This window comes from Apodemus sylvaticus, chromosome 1 (genome assembly GCF_947179515.1).
Source record: "Apodemus sylvaticus chromosome 1, mApoSyl1.1, whole genome shotgun sequence".
Taxonomy (NCBI): Eukaryota; Metazoa; Chordata; class Mammalia; order Rodentia; family Muridae; genus Apodemus; species Apodemus sylvaticus.
This window is the reverse complement of record NC_067472.1, coordinates 21,798,815-21,819,307: the sequence shown is the minus strand read 5'-3', so window position 1 is coordinate 21,819,307 and position 20,493 is coordinate 21,798,815. Positions and strand designations below refer to the sequence as shown.

At 36.4% G+C, this 20,493-nt stretch overlaps 1 pseudogene; it reads left to right on the top strand.

Moving 5' to 3' along the window:
* Nucleotides 1-20,493, top strand: part of LOC127685219 (cytochrome P450 2C13, male-specific-like) — a 68,849-nt pseudogene that overhangs the window by 24,089 nt on the left and 24,267 nt on the right.

The following is a 20,493-nucleotide window of genomic DNA, read 5'->3' as shown; positions in this document are numbered from 1 at the left end:
CATTGTTTCTAATGGCTGAATAGTACTCCATCGTGTATATATACCACATTTTCTGTATCCATTCCTCCATTGAGAAACAGGTGTGTTCTTTCAGCCTCTGGCTATTATAAATAGGGCTGCTATGAACATAGTGGAACATGTATCCTTATTACGTGCTGGGGAATTCTCTGGGTATGTGCCCAGGAGTGGTATAGTGGGGTCCTCTGGAAGTATCATTCCCAGTTTTCTGAGAAACCACCAGACTGACGTCCAGAGTGGTAGTACCAGCTTGCAACATCACCGGCAGTGGAGGAGTGTTCCTCTTTCTCCACATCCTCACCAGCACTTGTTTTCTCCTGACTTTTTGATCTTAGCCATTCTGACTGGTGTGTGGTGAAATCTCAGGGTTGCTTTGATTTGCATTTCCCTTTGATCCTGTACTTTGTTCCCATTCTTAGAGGAACTGAAGCACCTAAACTTTGGTCTTCCATCTTCTTGAGATTCATGTAGTCTGTGAATTGTATCTTGGTTATTCAGAGCTTTTGAAATACTATCCACTTATCACTAAGTTCATATCATGTGTATTCTTTTGTGATAAGGTTATCTCACTCAAGATGATATTTTCTAGTTCCATCAATTTGCCTAGAAATTTAATTAATTTATCATTTTTAAGAGCTGAGTAGTACTCAATTGTGTAAATATACCATATTTTATTTATCCATTCCTCAACTGAGGGACATCTGGGTTCTCTCCAGCTTCTGGCTATTATAAATAAGGCTGCTATAACCATAGGGGAGCATGTGTTCTTATTACATGTGGGAGCAACTTCTGGGTATATGCTCAGGAGTGATATAGCTTGGTCCTCAGGTAGTACTATGTCCCACTTTGTGAGGGATTGCCAAATTGATTTACGGAGTGGTTTTACCAGCTTGCAATCCCACCAGATATGGAGGAGTGTTCCTCTTTCTCCACATCCTTGCCAGCATCTGCTGTCATGTGAGCTTTTGATTTTAGCCATTCTGACTGGTATGAAGTGAAATTTCAAGGTTGTTTTGATTTTCATTTCCCTGATAAATAAGAGCGTTGAGCATTTCTTTAGGTGCTTCTTGCCCATTTGATATTTTTCAGTTGTAAATTCTTTGTTTAGCTCTGTACCCCATTTTTAATAGGGTTATTTAGGAGTTCTCTGGTGGAAATTTTGAGGTCACTTAAGTATATGTTCATATTATCTGAAAATAGTGATTAATTCTTCCTTTCCAATTTGGATCCCTTGGACTTCCTTTTGTTGTCTAATTTCTCTAGCTAGTTGTCTAGCTAGAACTTCAGGTACTATATTGAATAGATAGGGAGAGAAAGGGCAGCCTTGTCTAGTCCCTTATTTTAGTGGAATTGCTTCAAATTTCTCTCCATTTAGTTTCCTGTTGGCTACTAGTTAGCTTTATATTGCTTTTACTATGTTTAGGTATGGGCCTTGAATTCCTCATCTTTCTAAGACTTTTAACATGAAGAGATGCTGAATTTTGTCAAACGCCTTTCCTGCATCTAATGAATGATCATGTGTTTTTTTCATTGAGGTTATGTAGTGGATTACTGTGATGGATTTCTGTATTTGAACCAACCCTGCATCCCTGGGATGAAGCTTACTTGATTATGTAGGAGGAGAATTTTGATGGGTTTTGTAATTCAGTTTGTAAAAACTTTATTGAGTTTTTTGCATCAATGTTCATAAGGAAAATTTTTCTGAAGTTCTCTTTCTTTGGTCTTTGTGTGGTTTAGGTATAAACATAATTGTGGCTTCATAGAATGAATTGGGTAGCCTTCCCTCTGTTTCTATTTTGTGGAATAATTTGAACAGTATTAGGTCTTCTTTAAAGGTCTGATAGAATTCTCCACTAAATCCAACTGCTTCTGGATTTTTTTGTTGGGATATTATTAATGACTACTTATATTTGTAGGGGTTATGTGATTGTTGATATTGCTTATCTGATCCTGTTTTCACTTTGGCCCATGGTATGTGTCTAGAAAATTGTCCATTTCATTCAGATTTTCCAATTTTGTTGAGTATAAGCTTGTGTAGTAGGATCTGATGGTTTTTTAATATCCAAAGTCTGTTGTTATGTCTCCCTTTTCATTTTTGATTTTATTAATTTTTATATTCTCTCTGTGCCCTCTGGTTAGTCTGGCTAAGGGTTTATCTATCTTCTTGATTTTCTCAAAGAACCAGATCCTGATTTTCTTGATTCTTTGTATAGTTCTTTTTGTTTCTATTTGATTGATTTCAGCCCCGAGTTTGATTATTTCTTGCTGTCTCCTCCTCTTGGGTGTATTTACTTCTTTTTATTCTAGAGCTTTCGGTTGTTTTGTCAAGCTGCTAGTGTAAGCTCTCTGCAATTTCTTTTTTGGAGGCACTTAGAGCTATGAGTTTTTCTCTTTGCACTTCTTGAATTGTGTCCAATAAATTTTGGTATGGCATGGCTTCATTTTCATTAAATTCTATATATTCTTTAATTTCTTTCTTTATTTCTTCTTTGACCAAGTTATCTTTGAGTAGAGCCTTGTTCAGCTTACATATGTATGTGTGTTTCTATTGCTTTTGTTGGAATTTAAGACAAGACTTAGTCCATGGTGATATGATAGGGTACATGGAATTATTTCAATCTTCTTGATCTGTTGAGGCTTGATTTGTGATCAGTCATATGATCAATTTTGAAGAAGGTACCATGAGGTACTGAAAAGAAGGCATATTTTTCTTTTGATTTAGGATGAAACATTCATTAAATATCTTTTAAGTCCATTTGTTTAATAAATTCTGTTACTTTCACTGTGCCACTGTTTAGTCCCTGTTTCCAGGATCTGTCCATTACTGATAGCTGGGTGTTAAAAACTCCCAATATTATTGTGTGGGGTATGATATAGGCTTTGAGCTTTAGTAAAGTTTCTTTTATGAAATTGGGTGCCCTTTCATTTGGAGCATAGATGTTCAAAACTGAGAGTTCTACTTGATAGATTTTTCTTGGACCTGTAGGAAACGTTCTTCCTTATCTGTTTTGATAACTTTAGGTAGAAAGTCAATTTTATTCGATTTTAGAATGGCTACTCCTGCTTATTTCTTCAGACCATTTGCTTGGAAAATTGTTTTTCCAACATTTTATTCTTAGGTAGTATCTGTCTTTGTCACTGAAGTGCATTTCCTGTATGGACAAAATTGCTGGGTCTTGTTATGCATCTAGTCTTTTATTGAGGAACTGAGTTCATTGATGTTAAGAGATATTAAGGAAAAGTGATTGTTACTTCCTGTTATTTTTGTTCTTAGAGATGTAGTGGCTATCTTCTTTTAGATTTGTTAAATTACCTTCTTGCTTTTTCCAGGGTTTAGTTCCTTCCTTGTGTTGGTGTTTTCTATTTAATATCCTTTGTATAGATGGTTTTGTGGAATGATAATGAGTAAATTTGGTTTTGTCAAGGAATATCTTGTTTTCTCTGTCTATGGTAATTGAGAGTTTTGCTGGGTATGGTATCCTGGGCAGGCATCCATGTTCTTCTAGGGTCTGTATCACATCTGCCCATGGTCTTCTAGCTTGATAGTTTCTGCTGAGAAGTCTGGTGTAATTCTAATAGGTCTGCCTTTATATGTTACTTGACCTTTTTCCCTTACTGCTTTCAATATTCTTTCTTTGTTTAGGGCATTTGGTGTTTTAACTATTATGTAACAGGAGGAATTTATGTTCTTATCCAGTCTATTTGGAGTTCTGTAGACTTCTTGTATGTTCATGGGCATCTCTTAGTTTAGGTTAGGGGAATTTTCTTCTATAAGTGTATTGAAGATATTTACTGGACCTTTAATTTGGGAATCTTAACTCTACTCTATACCTATGATCCTAAGGTTTGGTCTTCTCATTGTGTCCTGTATTTCCTGGATGTTTCAGGTTAGGAGCTCTTTGCCTTTTACATTTTCTTTGACTGTTGTGTCAATGTTTTCTATGTTATCTTCTGCACATGAGATTCTCTCTTCTATCTCTTGTATTCTGTTGGTGATGCTTATATCTATGAGACTTCATCTCTTTCCTATGTTTTCTGACTCCAGGATTGTCTCCTTTTGTGATTTTGTTATTGTTTCTGCTTCCATTTTTCGATCCTGGATTGTTTTTCTCATTTCCTTTACATGTTTGGATGTGCTTTCCTGTAATTCTTTAAGGGGTTTTTGTGTTTCCTCTTTATGGTCTTCTACATGATTACTGTGTTCTCCTGTATTTCTTTAATGGAGTTATTTATATCCTTTTATTTCTTCAGCATATTGACTTTTTATTTAAAAAATAAAATGGAAGTGGAAATTTTCAGTCTTTTTTATTTAGATATATTCTTTATTTACATTTCAAATGATTTCTCCTTTTCTGGTTCACCCCTCCCTGAAAGTCCAATAAGCCCTCTTCCCTCCCCCTGTTTCCAAATCAAACCCCTCCTGCTGCACTGTCCTGCTATTCCCTACACAGCTGCATCGAGCCTTTCCAGGATCAGGGGCCTCTCCTTCCTTCTTCTTGGGAATCATTTGATATGTGAATTGTGTCTTCGGTATTCCAAGCTTCTGAGTAAATATTCACTTATCAGTGAGTGCATACCATGTATGGTCTTTTGTGATTGGGTTACCTCATTTAGGATGATATTTTCCATTTCCACACATTTTCCTAAGGATTTCATTAATTCATTGTTTTTAATAGCTGATTAGTATTCCATAGTGCAAACATACCAAATTTTCTGTATCCATTCCTCTATTGAGGGACATCTGTGTTCTTTCCAGCTTCTGGCTATTATAAATAGGGCTTCTATGAACATAGTGGAGCATGTGTTCTTAGTACATGTTGGGGAATCCTCTGTGTATATCCCTGGGAGTGGTATAACTGGGTCTTCTAGTAGGATTGTGCCCAGTTTTCTGAGGAACCACCAGATTGATTTCCAGAGGGGTTGTACCAGCTTGCAATACCACCAGCAGTGGAGGAGTGTTCCTCTTTCTCTACATCCTTGCCAGCGCCTGCTGTCTCCTGAGTTTCTTATCTTAGCCATTCTGACTGGTGTGAGGTGAAATCTCAGGGTTGTTTTGATTTGCATTTCCCTGATGACTAAGGATGCTGAACATTTCTTTAGGTGCTTCTCAGCCATTCAATATTTCTCAGGTGAAAACTTTTTGTTTAGCTCTGTACCCCATTTTTAATAGGGTTATTTGGCTCTCTGGAGTCTAACTTCTTTTTTTTTAAGATTTATTTCTTTATTAGAGGTAAGCACACTGTAGCTGTCTTCAGACACACCAGAAGAGGGCATCAGATCTCTTTACAGATGGTTGTGATCCAACATGTGGTTGCTGAAATTTGAACTCAAGACCTTTTGAAGAGGTCAGTGGTCTTGACTGCTGAGACATCTCTCTAGCCCTGGAGTCTAACTTCTTCAGATCTTTGTATATATTGGATATTAGCTCTTCGTCGGATGTAGGGTTGGTAAAGATCCTTTTCCAATAAGTTGGTTGCCATTTCGTCCTATTGACAGTGTCCTTTGTCTCACAGAAACTTTGTAATTTTATGAGGTCCCATTTGTCAATTCTTGATCTTAGAGATAAAACCATTGGTGTTCAGTTCGGGAAAATTTCCCCTGTGGCCATGTGCTCAAGGCTCTTCCCCAATTTCTTTTCTATTAGTTTCAGTGCATCTGGTTTTATGTGAAGGTCCTTGATTCACTTGGACTTGAGCTTAGAACAAGGAGACAATAATGGATTGATTCACATTTTTCTGCATGCTACCTGCCAGCTGAACCAGCACCATTTGTTAAAAAGGCTATCTTTTTACCACTGGATTGTTTTACCTCCTTTGCCAAAGATCAAGTGACCATAAGTGTGCGGGTTCATTTCTGGGTCTTCAATTCTATTCCATTGATGTCCTTCTTTTTTTTAACTTTTGTAGGTCCTTTATTTTTCTATACAGAATCCAACCACAACTTATAATTCAACTTGATCAAGACTTTTCAAAGTATTTGCTGTCATTTTTACATAAATATTCTTCATTTTATTTTATTTAATTTTTTATTTGATATATTCTTCATTTGTATTTCAAATGATTTCCCCTTTCCTGGATCCCTCCTCCCTGAACGTCCCATAAGCTCTCCTCCCTCCCCCTGTTCCCCAATCCACCCCTTCCCACTTCACTGTCTTGGTATTCCCCTATACTGCTGCACTGGGCCTTTTCAGTACCAGGGGCCTCTCCTTCCTTCTTCTTGGGCATCATTTGATATATGAATTGTGTCTTGGGTATTCCAAGCTTCTAGGTAATATCCACTTATCAGTGAGTGCATACCATGACTATTCTTTTGTGACTGGGTTACCTCACTTAGGATGATATCCTCCAGTTCCTTCCATTTGTCTAAGAATTTCATGAATTCATTGTTTTTAATGGCTGAACATTGATGTCCTTCTTAGAGTCCTCTGTCATCATCGTGAGAAGTACATTTAGATCTGAATCTTGCTTTGCCGGTGTGATGGTGTATCCAGGACTTGCTATGATGAGAGAATTGGGTTCTGATGATGCCACGTTACCTCAGTTTCTATTGCTTATATTCTTATGCTTGCCTCCCGCCATCTTGTTATCTCTAGTGCTACCTGCCCTCGCTATATTTGACTGGATCCTGTCTTTACTGTGATCATGGTTTGTTCGGAACTCCTCAAAGTCCAGCTGTCTCTGTGGTCCTGTGAATCTAGGATCCTGTTATTCTGAGGTCTTGGGTGTGTCAGACCTTCTGGACCTCAAGCTGCCTCTGAGGCCCGGAGACCCTGCTATAACCAAGCTCTTGGGTCTTAGAATCCTGTGTTCCTGGGCATGTTAAAGTTCCTAGAAGTAGAGCTTCCTCTGGGTGTTACTGGACTGGCTGCAGGGTTTGCTCCCAAGCTCAACTAGCCCAGAAAAAGAAGGTGCCTGTGCTGTTGGTAGGGTGGGGTTCCTATGCCCCTGGATCTTGCTGGTTCCAGTTATGCCTGGTGATGTTGGGACAGATTTTATGCCCTCCTCGCCTCTGATCTTATGATCCTGGGTGTGTTAGAGCACCTGGAAGTGTTGCTTACTCTGGGTGTTATAGGACTAGCCACAGGGTTCACTGAAGGTGATCTTTTCAGGCATCTATTAGTTGTAACAAATCCTGTGATTAATATCAATTGGAAACTACAATAGCCTAATCCAAGAATGATATCAATGGGCACAGACTTGTCAGGCATGAATATACAGACCATTTCTAGAGGATAGAAATGAAGATCTGCTGAGGTGTTGATGAGCATGGAGCAAATACAAAATGAATAGTAGAGAAAAGTAGTTAGAAACATCATCTAAGAGTACTTGACCAGTTGCAGAAATGAGAGCTATAGTTGAAATGAATATTTAGGTTGTATTTTGTTAAGAATGTGTTTGTACCACTGGGGAGTAGTGGTTCACACCTTTAATCCCAGCAGAGGCAGACAGATGTCTGAGTTCAAAGCCAGCCTGGTCTTCAGAGTGAGTTCCAGGACATTCAGAGCTATATAGAGAAACCTTATCTCAAAAGAAAAAAAGAAAAGAAAAGAAAAATGTGTTTGTACCAATATTTGTATTTTCCTTAAATTTCCTGAAAGTAAGGGATTTTTGTTTAATTTGGAATAGGAAGAGCCAAACTAATAAGCTGTTGATTCAAGAAAAAACACCCCTTTAATACAGGCAACACCTTACATTGTTAGCCTACGTAAAAACAAGGAAGAAGAAATATTATACTGCTTACCTAATGGACCTCTCTGTAGTAAAGAATAGTCAATTCCTCCACTGTCATTGGAGGCTACTTTTTTAAAATTCTATCATATACTGAACAGCAGCTGAGACATCTAGCCTCTTATCCAATTATTGATTTCTTGGGCTTTCTATTCTCAAGCAAGCATTGTTGGATTAGCTGGACTGCACCTTATAAATCAGTCTAATAAATCTGCTTTTACTCTCTATATTAATATTTATTCTACAAGTCTGGTTGTATGTAGAACCCTGAACAATACAGGGACTATTGGACAGAAATCCTGCCTAAAGAGGAGTTAATAAAGAATATCAAACTAGAGAGGAAGTAAATGAATATTAAAATATAAAGAGAGTTGAAAGAAAATATTGTGAATCCTTTTAAGTTGTGAAATGATTATATGTTAGCTGTATCTACATAAAAATAAATTAAATAATTATAAAAAACAAACTTACAGTGATCAAAAACACTGTGATATTAATGAAGGATTATAAGTTAGTAAATGAAATGTAACTGGCAATAGAGTATTCACAAAGGTGTCAACTCATTTTTATACTTGATGTATAATTGGTGACAATCATGTTTCACAACTAGCTTTGTGTGGTTAAAATAAGCAACTGTAGACAAGTTGATCTTAATGATTTTTTTGGTTGTTGTTGTCAGGTCTACTCTAGCATGATTTTCCATGGTCTATGACTGAAGAATAAAATGCCTTTAACAATGCTCTATTACCAACAAGTTTAAAAGTGTCACCCACAACAATGGCAACAACTTGTAATATCTAAGGATTTATGGAGCCTCACTGGCCATGCCTTTCCATAGAGGTAATCTGTCCCTGTCACCAACCTTCTTATCTCGTAATCTGTGTTGTATATGAGGTTCATCATTAACAAATTTAGATAATTTAAACACTTTCTATAAGTTCAAGTGCCACAATTCATTGAGAACTACAAGGCAATAATGTTTTCACACAAAATGGGGAAGAGAAAACATGAATTTGAATAGTATGATAGTAAAAACAAGACATGTATAAGTCCATCCAAACCAGACAAAATGCCAACAAGCATGTGTCACTATGTCTTACCCCCATACCAGTAAGTAAAAGCTGAAAGGAATAGGAGAGGTTGTTTTCTCATAAGATGTGTCCTCTATTAAGTGAAACACCACATACTCACAAGTATGCAGGCAGCACATATTGACTTGATGTGCTAAAAAATGAGAATGCAATGTTGGTGGATAGAGGATGAAGAGTAGGTCAATAAGAGCCAGGAAAGAGGAGGAAATGATCAACATGTAGTGTACAGCATTTAAGGAACTAATAAATATTTTAAAGATGGCCCCTATCAAAAAGTGATTTGTTGCTAACATTCTAAGACAAGAAACATCTGTAAAAGTCCTCATTGTAGCAAAAAAAAAAAAAAAAGGATAAACTGAGAAAGAAAACTTATTTCTTCAGTTGTAAAATGATGCTGCTTTAAAGAAAGGTAGTAAGCATATTTTATCCAAAATGAAGTTTGTGGATATGCAGGATTATATAGCAGTGTGAGGAAGTCACAAATTACTGCTTACTGTGTTGTCTCAGTAACTCGGGTTACTAAAATTCGATGGATTACAAAAAGCAAACTATTTTGAAATCCATGTACTATAAACACTGACAACATTATTGAAAAGACCTTTGTCTATTTGCCACTGGTTAAAGTCAATATTTTATCTTAGGGACAATAACTGTTGAAAAGGTAAAATAGATGGTATAATTCAATATACGGCAAGATGTGGGCCTCAAATGTTTTGCCCTAAAGCCCCACTATACCATCTGCAACCTCTGGTATTGTCAAGGTCCAAAGTTTGTCTTCTCCTACCCAAGTTAGATAAATTTTACCTCAGTAAACAAAATGGAACAAATGTACAAAGATGAGAGAGTGAGAATTCACCAACTTAGGGATAACCAATACCATGTGATGTAAGCAAGTATGAAGAAGACAGTTTCCCATACTGAACTTTATGAGTGTGTGTTTAGTCAAATCAGAACAAGCATGCGAACATCTTTACAGAATGAGTTTTTGCTTGAACAAGCCTTTACTACACCAGAGATACAAGTCTCTGTAAAGGATGTTATCACCCACTTAGTTCTGCACTTTGATCCTTTCATAGTAATATTTTCAAGGTGTTAATAAGTGCAAATTTTTAGGAAATATATTTTTAAATTGTATCATCTAATTAATTATGTTGGAAGTGAACATGCCACTGTACACAGGTAGAAGGTAAAAGACAGCTTGTAGGAATAGATTTCACTTCACCACTGTATGGGCCCTGAGGCCCATGATGATGAAGTCAGGTCATCAGCCTTATAGCAAGCCACTTTGTTACAGAGCCTCTCACCAGACATGGAAATGTTTCTAGTGGTTCTCTGAAAATAAGTCTATATTCTTGTACAAAAGCTTCACTCCTTTTTTCTTTTTGTCTAAATTCTAAATCATGCATTTTTTGCCAGTTCTGGGAATGGAACTGAACCAAGTCTTTTTATTTCTAGTACATATAATGTCTGTGTTGAGAACAGAAGGGTATTTTTAAGTCTTATCTTGAAAATATTAATATAAACACATCTATAAATAAACAAAGTTGACTTCAATGTCTTGTTACAGTGATGGAGAAAGTGTATAATGAAAAGCCATGAATACCTAAGTAGGAGACCATCTCATATAGGAATCAATTTATTGAGGATTTGAAAATTATGACAGGATGAGGAAATCAACTATCAAGCCTGGCAGAGTGCTACACAGCTGTAGTCATAGTACTTGGAATATGGAGGCAGAGGAATCTGATCTCTACAACGTCATCCTTGGCTAGAGCTTGAGTTTGAGGCTAGCCGAGGCTACCTGAGGCCCTGTCTCAACAAAAAAAAGGAGTAAAGACAACTGAATGAATTGATATATCTCAAGTTTGTTCTTTATTAGAAAATGTAAATATGACACAACTTTGATTCATATAGATTTGACAATTCTCATTCCTAACACAACTTTCCTCAGAGCAAGTTTCATGTCCTTGTGATGAAGGCTATAAATCAGAGGATTCAAGATATGAGTCATTACAGAGAATACAAGTGTAAGGACGTTCTGCATAAAAGTTGAAATGACATATATAGGACTCATGTACATTATCATTACTGTCCCATAGAACAGTGACACCACAACTAAATGGGAGTCATAGGTAGAGAAGGCCTTTCACCAACCAGCTGCAGAAAGAACCTAAAAAACACCCTTAGCAAAAAAATATAGGATGAATGAATGCAATAGTGAAAAACAGAAAAAAAGGAATTTTGGACATAAAAAAAATTGGTAATAGGATCTAGGGCACAGGACAAAGACATCAATGGCTCCATGTCACAGAGGACGTAACCAATGATATTAAAACCACAGAAGGGAAGTTTGGAGATGGAGAAGGCAGGGCTATTTTTATTTGCAGAGCACCCATGCTCTACACAGTCAAAGAAAAAGCTTCAGTATTGTGTGTGTACCAACAGTTATTCTTTACAATGTGAGAATATAAGGTAGGAAGAGTGTCTGTAGTGGTGCTCCAAAGTCCACAAGACACTCTTCCTCAAACGCTTTTTGATATAATCTCTGTGCTCAGTTATACTGAGCCATGCTTACTTTTGAAATGATAAGAAGTCCTAATAGTTGCAGATGATTTGGTAATCATGGCATGATGGAGTACCTGCACCTACAAGGTAATCACATTAAGTTTTAATTTATTCCAACTATGAGCTATGAGACACTGGCAGTCATTTTGTCACATTGCCTCCAATTGAAATAAAAAAGAAAAGAATGGCTTGGAACTCCATTCACAGTAGTGAATGATTTCACAGTAGTACAAACATCTTTCTCTAGGTAACAATTTAATAAATCCTCTTAATTACAAAGTATATAACTGCCGGGTGGTGGTGGCACATGCCTGTAATCCCAGCACTCTGGGAGGCAGAGGCAGGCGGATTTCTGAGTTTGAGGCCAGCCTGGTCTATGGAGTGAATTCCAGGACAGACAGGCCTATACAGAGAAACCTTTTGTCTTAGTTATGATGGTGTAAGCATAAATTGTCAAACTTCCACTAGTAAGAACATAAGTCTAAGTGTTTAATTTTCCAAGAACCATTTTAAATATACAGTTAAACATGCAGATGTTCTAGTGTGCATATATTTCTAGTAATTGGAGAAGGCACAAGAAGAGCTGTGAATTTGATGCTTGTCTGATGCACACAATGAGACTTTATTAAATAAACACATACCATGGACACACAAAATAACGATAAAGCATGAATTCCTACCTGGACTTTATCCTGAAAATGAAGATTTTTGAGGAATTTTCATTCATCTAAAACTTAATTCGAAGGATTGTATCTCCTAGGAATATCAGCTGATCTACCCATACTATATACTCATGAGTCGGCTTCAAACTGGTTCAAAATAGCCTAGAGGAACAACATTAATAGAAAGGCATGGATAGGTAGGGAAAACTCAGAATGCCTCAACCCTATACAAGAAAATACAGACTACTGAGGAATGGTGACAGAGAACAAAATAGGTTGTGACAGGAAGAGTTTAACAATTGGTTTCAAATTTCAAATTATCAGTCTTAAAAACATATGTACACCCAACATATAAAGATTTGGGCATAGAATGCTTGTTGACAAGAATTTGTTTTGATTGGTGAGAAGGTGCTGCATGCTATGGTATAGTTTCTAGGATGCCTACTCTCTGTTCATTTGTAACAATATATAAGAACTGGAGTCAAACATTTGTGGTAATCGAATATTTAAGAGTTCTACTCTTCATCACAAGGCTCTCTAGTTTTAACATGAATTTCTCAGGTGGTTCTAAAGCATCCATTTGAATACTGATGTCCTTTTCAGAATGGAGTTATCATGTGGCTATGCCAAGCATCCAGTAATGAATAAGTAGAGTTTCAAATTTGAGTCTACTTAGATTCAGTACAACCATCTGAAATAAAAATTTGCAATTTTTACTTTGATTGCTTTGTGAAAGAAGACAAAAAGAAAAAAAATAACAACTCTGCTTAATGTCATAGTGTGATGATTCTTTGTCTTCAAAGTGTCAGCTGCCTGGCATAGGGTAGCAAATCCATAGATAAAATCCATCATAATGTATGGTAAATATAGGCTTCAAAGTGAGTTTTTCTGATTAAAATCCTTATAACACAATACCTTTATCAGTTCATATACATTAACCCACGGGAAACTAATATTACTTTATTTTACGAATATTTATTCTTTCCCTTTTGTTTTTAGGTCTTTAAAGACCTGCATTCATTCTGTATTTGGGCACACAGTGCACTGTGCATTATACAACTTCAAGGTGGTGAAAGAAGCCCTCAATAATAGGGGTGTGCTAGAAAAGGAAGCCTCCAAAATTTTTGTAAGGTTGGTAAAGACTTGGGTATATAAAGTTATGAGTGTACTGGGCTACCAGGGGCCAGTCCTAGTGAGGTCTTCTTTCTTGTCATTTCTCCTTTAGGCAGCAAAGGGGGAAGAGCATTGGCAGAGGGTAAGACTTTGCTTTATGAGATATATGGGTAAGACATTTGTCTTGTGATATATTCAATGCTGCTTTATAATAATCAAATGTCACTTACTTAGAGAATGGAAGAAAGAGCACTGAACTCATTGACCTGGGGGAAAATGTCCCAAACAGAACTCCAATGACTAAGGCTCTAAGATCAAGAATTGATAAATGGGAACACATGACAATGTAAAGCTTCTATAAGGCAAAGGGCACAGTCAATAAGACAAATATGGAACCTACAGTTGGTGGGGGGGGGGAAATCCTTCACTATCCCACATCCAATAGAAGGCTAATATTCAAAATATACAAAGAACTCAAGATGCTGCTCTACCAAAAAAAACAAACAATGCAATCAAATAGTGGAGTATAGAGTTAAGCAGATAATTCACCACAAAGGAATCTCAAATGGCCAAGAAGCCCTTAAAAATATTAAAAGTCCCTAGTGATGAGAGAAGTACAAATCAAAAAAACTCTGATATTCCACCTTATACCAATCAGAATGGCTAAGATGAAAAACTCAGGTGATCAACAGAACTAGTTTGCAAGGATGTGGAGAAAGAACACTCCCCCATTGTTGGTAAGATTGCAAATCAGTACAACCACTGTGGAAATCTATCTCTAAGTTCCTTAGGAAATTAGAAATACATCTACATGAAGACCCAGATACACCACTCTTGGACATAAACCAAAAATATATATCAACATGACCCAGGGGCACATGTTCCACTATGTTCATAACAGCCTTATTTGTGATAGCCAGAAGCTGGAATATAACCAGATGTCCCAAAACAGAAGAATTGATACAGAAAATGCAGTTCATTTACACAGTGGGAAACTATTCAGCTATTAAGAATGAGGACATCAGGAGTTTTGCAGGCAAATGGATAGAACTCGAAATTATCATTCTGACTGAGGTAACTCAGGCCCCAAAAGACATACATGGTGTTTACTCACTAATAAGTGGATATTAGCCCAAAAGGAATGCCTAGAATATTATCCGCAGAAGTCAAAAAGGTTAACAAGAAGAAGGGCCCAGCTGGGGATATTTCAATCCCACTTGAGTGGGAGAAGAAAACAATCACAGGAGGCAGAGGAAAGAAGGAACCTCGGTGGGAGAAGGGTTATGGAAGGGAAAAGAGGAACATGATTAGGTATGTGGGGGGAGACAATAAAGAATCCCTGAAGGCCAGGAGAATGAATGGAAATGTGCAACTTTTGCTGATGGAAGGTGGGGGGTGCTTCTAGAAATTACCAGAGACCGGGAAGGTAAGAGACTCTCAGAATACAAAAGGAGGGACCTGAGAAGAAATGACCAATAGTGGGAAGAGGGAACTCAGACTATACCTCCAATAGAAAGACAGGGCATAAAATGGAAGGATGGTGTTGTCATCCCACAGTCAAACACTGTGACCCAGAATTGTTCCTGCCTAAAAGAAGTTCAGTGACAAATATGGAGAAGAGACTGGGAAAAAGACAGTCCAGTGACCTGACCAAATTGGGATCCATCTCAAGGGTTCCAAGGCCTGACATTATTATTGAGGATATGAGGTGCTTACAGATAGGAGCCTAGCATGACATTCCTCTGAAAGGCTAAACAAGCAGCTAACTAAGATAGATACAGATATTTACACTCAACCATTGGACTGAAGTTGGGAACTCCTGTGATTGAATTAGAGAAAGGCTGGAAGAAGCTAAGGAGGAGGACAACCTCATAGGAAGACCAGCAGTCTCAACTAACCTTGACCGTGAGATCTCTCAGACACTGAGCCACCAGCTAGGCAGCATGCCTGAGCTGATCTGAGGCCCCTAACATATATGTGTATGGTGTGTGTGTGTGTGTGTGTGTGTGTGTGTGTGTGTGTGTGTGTGTGTGTAAAAGGAAAGCTTTCTTCCTTTTAATAAGGCTAAGCCAGCCTTGTTAAGAATTAAGAAGACCTATTCCTTCCCATAGCAAGGAGAAGCCTGCTTGGTCCTTCTGCTCTCTGTGTAGCTTCTTCTTTTTCCTCTTTCCTTCCGCATTTTTGGATATTGCTCACTTAGCTTTTTATGTCCCAGGAGTGAACTGGTAAATATAATGGCAGTTGTCAATGGTAATAGTTGCCACATAAACTTAAGGAACGAAGATCATGTAATACTGGTTTTCTTTGTTCTAGAAATTGTCTGCATTGCTTTATTCAAGTGTCTAATGGTCCTTGTGGGATCATTTCATAATTCACTATAACAGTGCTGTGATGAATAATTTTCACTTCTCACCTGAGTATAATATAATATTCATCAATTGTTGTATTTCTTATTACAGCCTGATTTCTTTTTTAGTATTAAGGACATCTATGCCCCAAATTGGAAAGCACCTAAATTCATAAAAGAAACTTTACTTAAACTCAAAACACACATTGAACCACATACAATAAGAAGGGAAGATTTTGGGGCTGGAGATATGGCTCAGTGGCTGACTGCTCTTCCAAAGGTTCTGAGTTCAAATCCCAGCAACCACATAGTGGCTCACAACCACCTGTAAAGAGATCTGATGCCCTCTTCTGGAGTGTCTGAAGACAGCTACAGTGTACTCACATATAATAATAAATAAATCTTTGGAAAAAAAAAAAAGAAGGGGAGGCTTCAACACCACACTCTCACCAATAGACAGGTCTTTGAGACAGAAACTAAACAGAGACGCATTGAAATTAATAGAAGTTATGAACTAAATGGATTTAGCAGATATCTACAGAACATTTCACCATAAAACAAAAGAATCTACCATCTTCTCAGCACCTCATGGTAACTTCTACAAATTCAACCATATGTAATTTGTCACAAAACAATCTTCAACCAAAACGAGAAGATTGGAATAATGCCATGCATCCTATCAGATCACCATGGTCTAAGTATAGTCTTCAATAACAGCAAAAATAACAGAAAGCCCACATACAGGTGGAAACTGAACATCTCTCTACTCAATGATAACTTGGTCAGGGAAAAAAGAAGAAAAAATGACTTCTTAGAATTTAATGAAAATGTTGATAAATCATATCCAAACTTATGGGGCATAATGAAAGCAATGCTGAGAGGATAATTCATATCACTAAATCCCTGGTAAAGAAATTAAGAGATCCTACACTAGTAACTTAACAGCACACCTAAGAACTCTAGAACAAAAAGCAACAACCACACACAAAAGGAGTGTCCACATAAAATAGTTAAACTCGGGACCCGAAATCAACTAAATAGAAACAAAGAAAACAATACAAAGAATCAACAAAACCAAAAGCTGTTTCTTGAGAAAATCAATAAGATAGACAAGCCCCTAGCAAAACTAAATAAAGGTCCCAGAAGCACTGTCCAAATTATCAAAATCAGAAATGAAAAGGGAAACATAAAAACAGAAAAGGAAGAAATTCAAAAAATCATAAGATCCTACTACAAAAGACTATACTCAACAAAACTGAAAAATCTACATGAAATGGATGGTTTTCTAGAAAGATACCACATACCAAAGTCAAATCAAGAGCAGGTAAATAATGTAAACATGTCCTTTTCCTATAAGAAAATAGAAGAAGTCATTAAAACCTCCCAACCAAAAAAACCCCAGGGCCAGATGGATTTAGTGAAGAATTCTATCATACCTTCAAATAAGACATGATACCAATATTCTTCAAACTATTCCATAAAATACAAACAGAACTAGCGCTGCCTAATTCATTCTATGAAGCCACAATTACTCTGATACCTAAACCAAACAAGTACCCAACCAAAAAAGATAAATTCAGACCAATCTCACTTATGAATATCTATGCAAAAATACTTAATAGAATTCTTACAAACTGAATCCATGGGCACATCACAACCATCATTCACTGTGATCAATAAGGATTCATCCCAGGGTTGCAAGTTTAGTTCAATATACAAAAATCTATTAACATAATACACTATATAAACAAACTTAAAGAAAAAAATCACATGATCATCTACTTAGATGTAAAAAAAAAAAAAGCATTTGACAAAATATAACACCCCTTCATGTTAAAAGTGTTGGGTAGATCAAGAATTCAAGGCCCATACCTAAACATAATAAAAGCAATTTACAGCTTACCAACAACCAGTATCAAATTAAATGGAGAGATACTTGAAGCATTCCCACTAAAATCCAGAACAAGACAGGATGTCCACTCTCACCATATCTATTTGACATAGTACTCAAAGTGCTAGCTAGAACAATAAGACAACAAAAAGAAATCAAGTGGATACAACTTGGCAAAGAAGAAATAAAGTATTACTATTTGCAGATGATGTGATAGTATACATAAGCAACCTCAACAATTCTACCAGAGAACTTCTCCAGCTGATAAACAACTTTTATTTAATGAAAAGAATATATTGTTCATTAAAATTTTTAAATGATACTTCAGTCTGGTTTTTGTTGTTTCTTTATTACTTTATTCTCTCATATTTTACATTGATAAAGCAATTTCCCATCCCTCCTCTACTCCCAGTAACTTCTCTCACCTCCTCCAAGTTCATCCAATTTTTTGTCCTTTATTTCCCCTCAGAAAAGGGCAGGCCACCCAATTATATCAGTCAAACATGGCATATGGCCCCAAAGTATGCAAGCTTATCAAAATAACACTTTTTATTTATTAAATATTTTCTTTATTTACATTTCAAATCTTATCCTTTTTCTTGGTTTCCACTCTAAAAACACCCTGTCCTATCCATTTGCCCACTCATTCCATGATGTCGTTTTTCCTAACGGCTGAGTAATATTCCATTGTATAAATGTACCAAATTTCCTTTAGACATTCATCTGTAGAGGTATTCTAGGTTGTTTCCAGTTTCTTGCTGTTACAAATAAGTTTTCTATGGACATAGTTGATGAAGATTATTTCTGGTAGGGTGGAACATCTTTTGGATATATGCCCAGTAGTAGTATAGCTAGATTTTGATATAGATGAAGTCCAAATTTTCTGAGGAACTACAAGATTTATTTTCAAAGTAAATGTACAAGTTAATACTTCCACCGAGCTATGGAGGAGTGTTCTTAATTGCACACCCCTGCCAGATGACCTGTTACTAGTGTTTTTTATCTTAGCCATTAATATTTTTATTGCCCTGATGGCTAATGATGATGAACATTTTTTCAAGTGATTCTCAGCAATTTGAGATTATTCTGTTCAAAACTTTGTGTGTATAACTGTGTCCCAGTTTTTTAATTGAATTATTTGGTTTCATGATCTGAACTTCTTGAGTTCTTCGTGTATTTGAAAATGAGCACCCGATCTGATATGGAATCTATAAAAACTTTTCCTATTCTATGAGTTGTTATTTGTCCTATTGATTGTGTCTTTTACCTTTCAAAACCTTTTTAGTTTCATGAGGTCCCTGTTACTTATTGTTCATGTTAGAGGCTGTGTTATTGGTATATTGTTCAAGAAGTTGTCTCTTGCGCCAATGTGTTCAAGGTCATTCCCTAGTATCTCTCCTATAAGGTTCAAATTATCTGCTTTTATTTTGAGATCTTTGATCAATTTGGACTTGGATTTGGGGTAGGGTGATAGATATGGGCCTATTAGCATTCTTCTAAATTTCAAGATCCAGTTAGAATGGCACTATTTGTTGAAGATGTTTTCTTTTTTTCCACTGTATAAATCTGGCTTCTTTATCAAAATCCAGGTTCCCTTAGTTGTGTGAATCTACATCTGATCTTCAATTCAATTACATTGATTGGCAAGTTTGTTTTTGTGCCAATAACATGGATATATATATATATATATATATATATATATATATATATATATATATATATATATATATATATCGCTATAGTTTTGTAGTACAGCTAGAATTCAAGGAAGCACTATCTCCAGAAATTAGAAAAACCCTTAGCCAAACTAACTAAAAGACAGAGAGACACTACCAAATTAATGCAATCAGAACTGAAAAGGAAGACATAACAAGAGTCACCTTGGAAATTCAAAGACTGATTAGGTCTTAATTAAAAGCATGAAGTCCATAAAATTGGAGGATCCAAATGAAATGCATGGTATTCTGGACAGGTAGCACTGACCAAAGTCAAATCAAGATCATGTAAAGAATGTAAATATTCCTATAACCCATAAGAAAATAGAAGTAGTCATTAAACATATACTAAATAAACAAACAAAAGTGTGCAGGGACAGATAGTTTTAGCACAGGACTCTACCTATTTGCAAAAGAACCCTAGAAATAAATGTGGATGTTTTACTTCAGTTTCTTTGTGTAATATGAAAAATAGATGACATTAATATCTTAGTGTGATAAATCTTTGGTTTTAGTGTGTCAACAGCCTGGGAGATTTTCTAGCATATATCACTATGTAACAAGCAAAATAATGTAAGCAATTATACAGACGTTAAACTGACTTTTTCTGAATAAAAATATTATAACACAATATGATAATTAAACTAAATAGATTGACTCTATAAAAATAAAATGATATTTTTCACTAATATTTACCTTTGCTATTTCTTCTTAGTTTTCTAAAATCTATGACCCTGTGAACAGTCTATTTTGGTTCACAGCCTACTGTGGTAATGCATGGCTATGACGCAATAAAAGAAGCCCACATTGATCATGGAGAAGAGTTCTCTGGAAGAGGAAGTTTCCCAATCTATGGAAAGGTTTCTAAACAACAGGGTAAGTTTGGGTTTGCTTATGTGTGTACTCAGCAGTTTCCAAAGTGAGCAGAAAGGTGGAATGAGGTCATGTTTGCTTTTCAGGAATACTTTGGCACTCTCTTACTGCCACCTGTCAGCTCCTTCTATGTCGGTAATTTCCAGTGTCTGTTCCAATTTCTTCAGGCATTTGTTTTACCCATGGAAATGTATGGAAAGTCACAAGGCACTTCACATCAATAGCCTGAGAAATTGGTCATGGGAAAAAGGAGCATTGAGGACAAGGGGCAAGAGGAAGCAAAGTGGCTTGTGAAGGAACTGAAGAAAACAAATGGTAAGTACAGGTTAGTTTCTGACTTTTGTATCTTAGTATATACATGGCTGTGTATGAGTTATGTTTGTTTCTTTCTTATTCTAAGATTTTTTTTTCCTAATGAGATGTCATGAGTATAGGTCTCATGTTAACTTTTAGTGCATTGTGGAGTCATAAATTCCCCTAAGGACAAATAT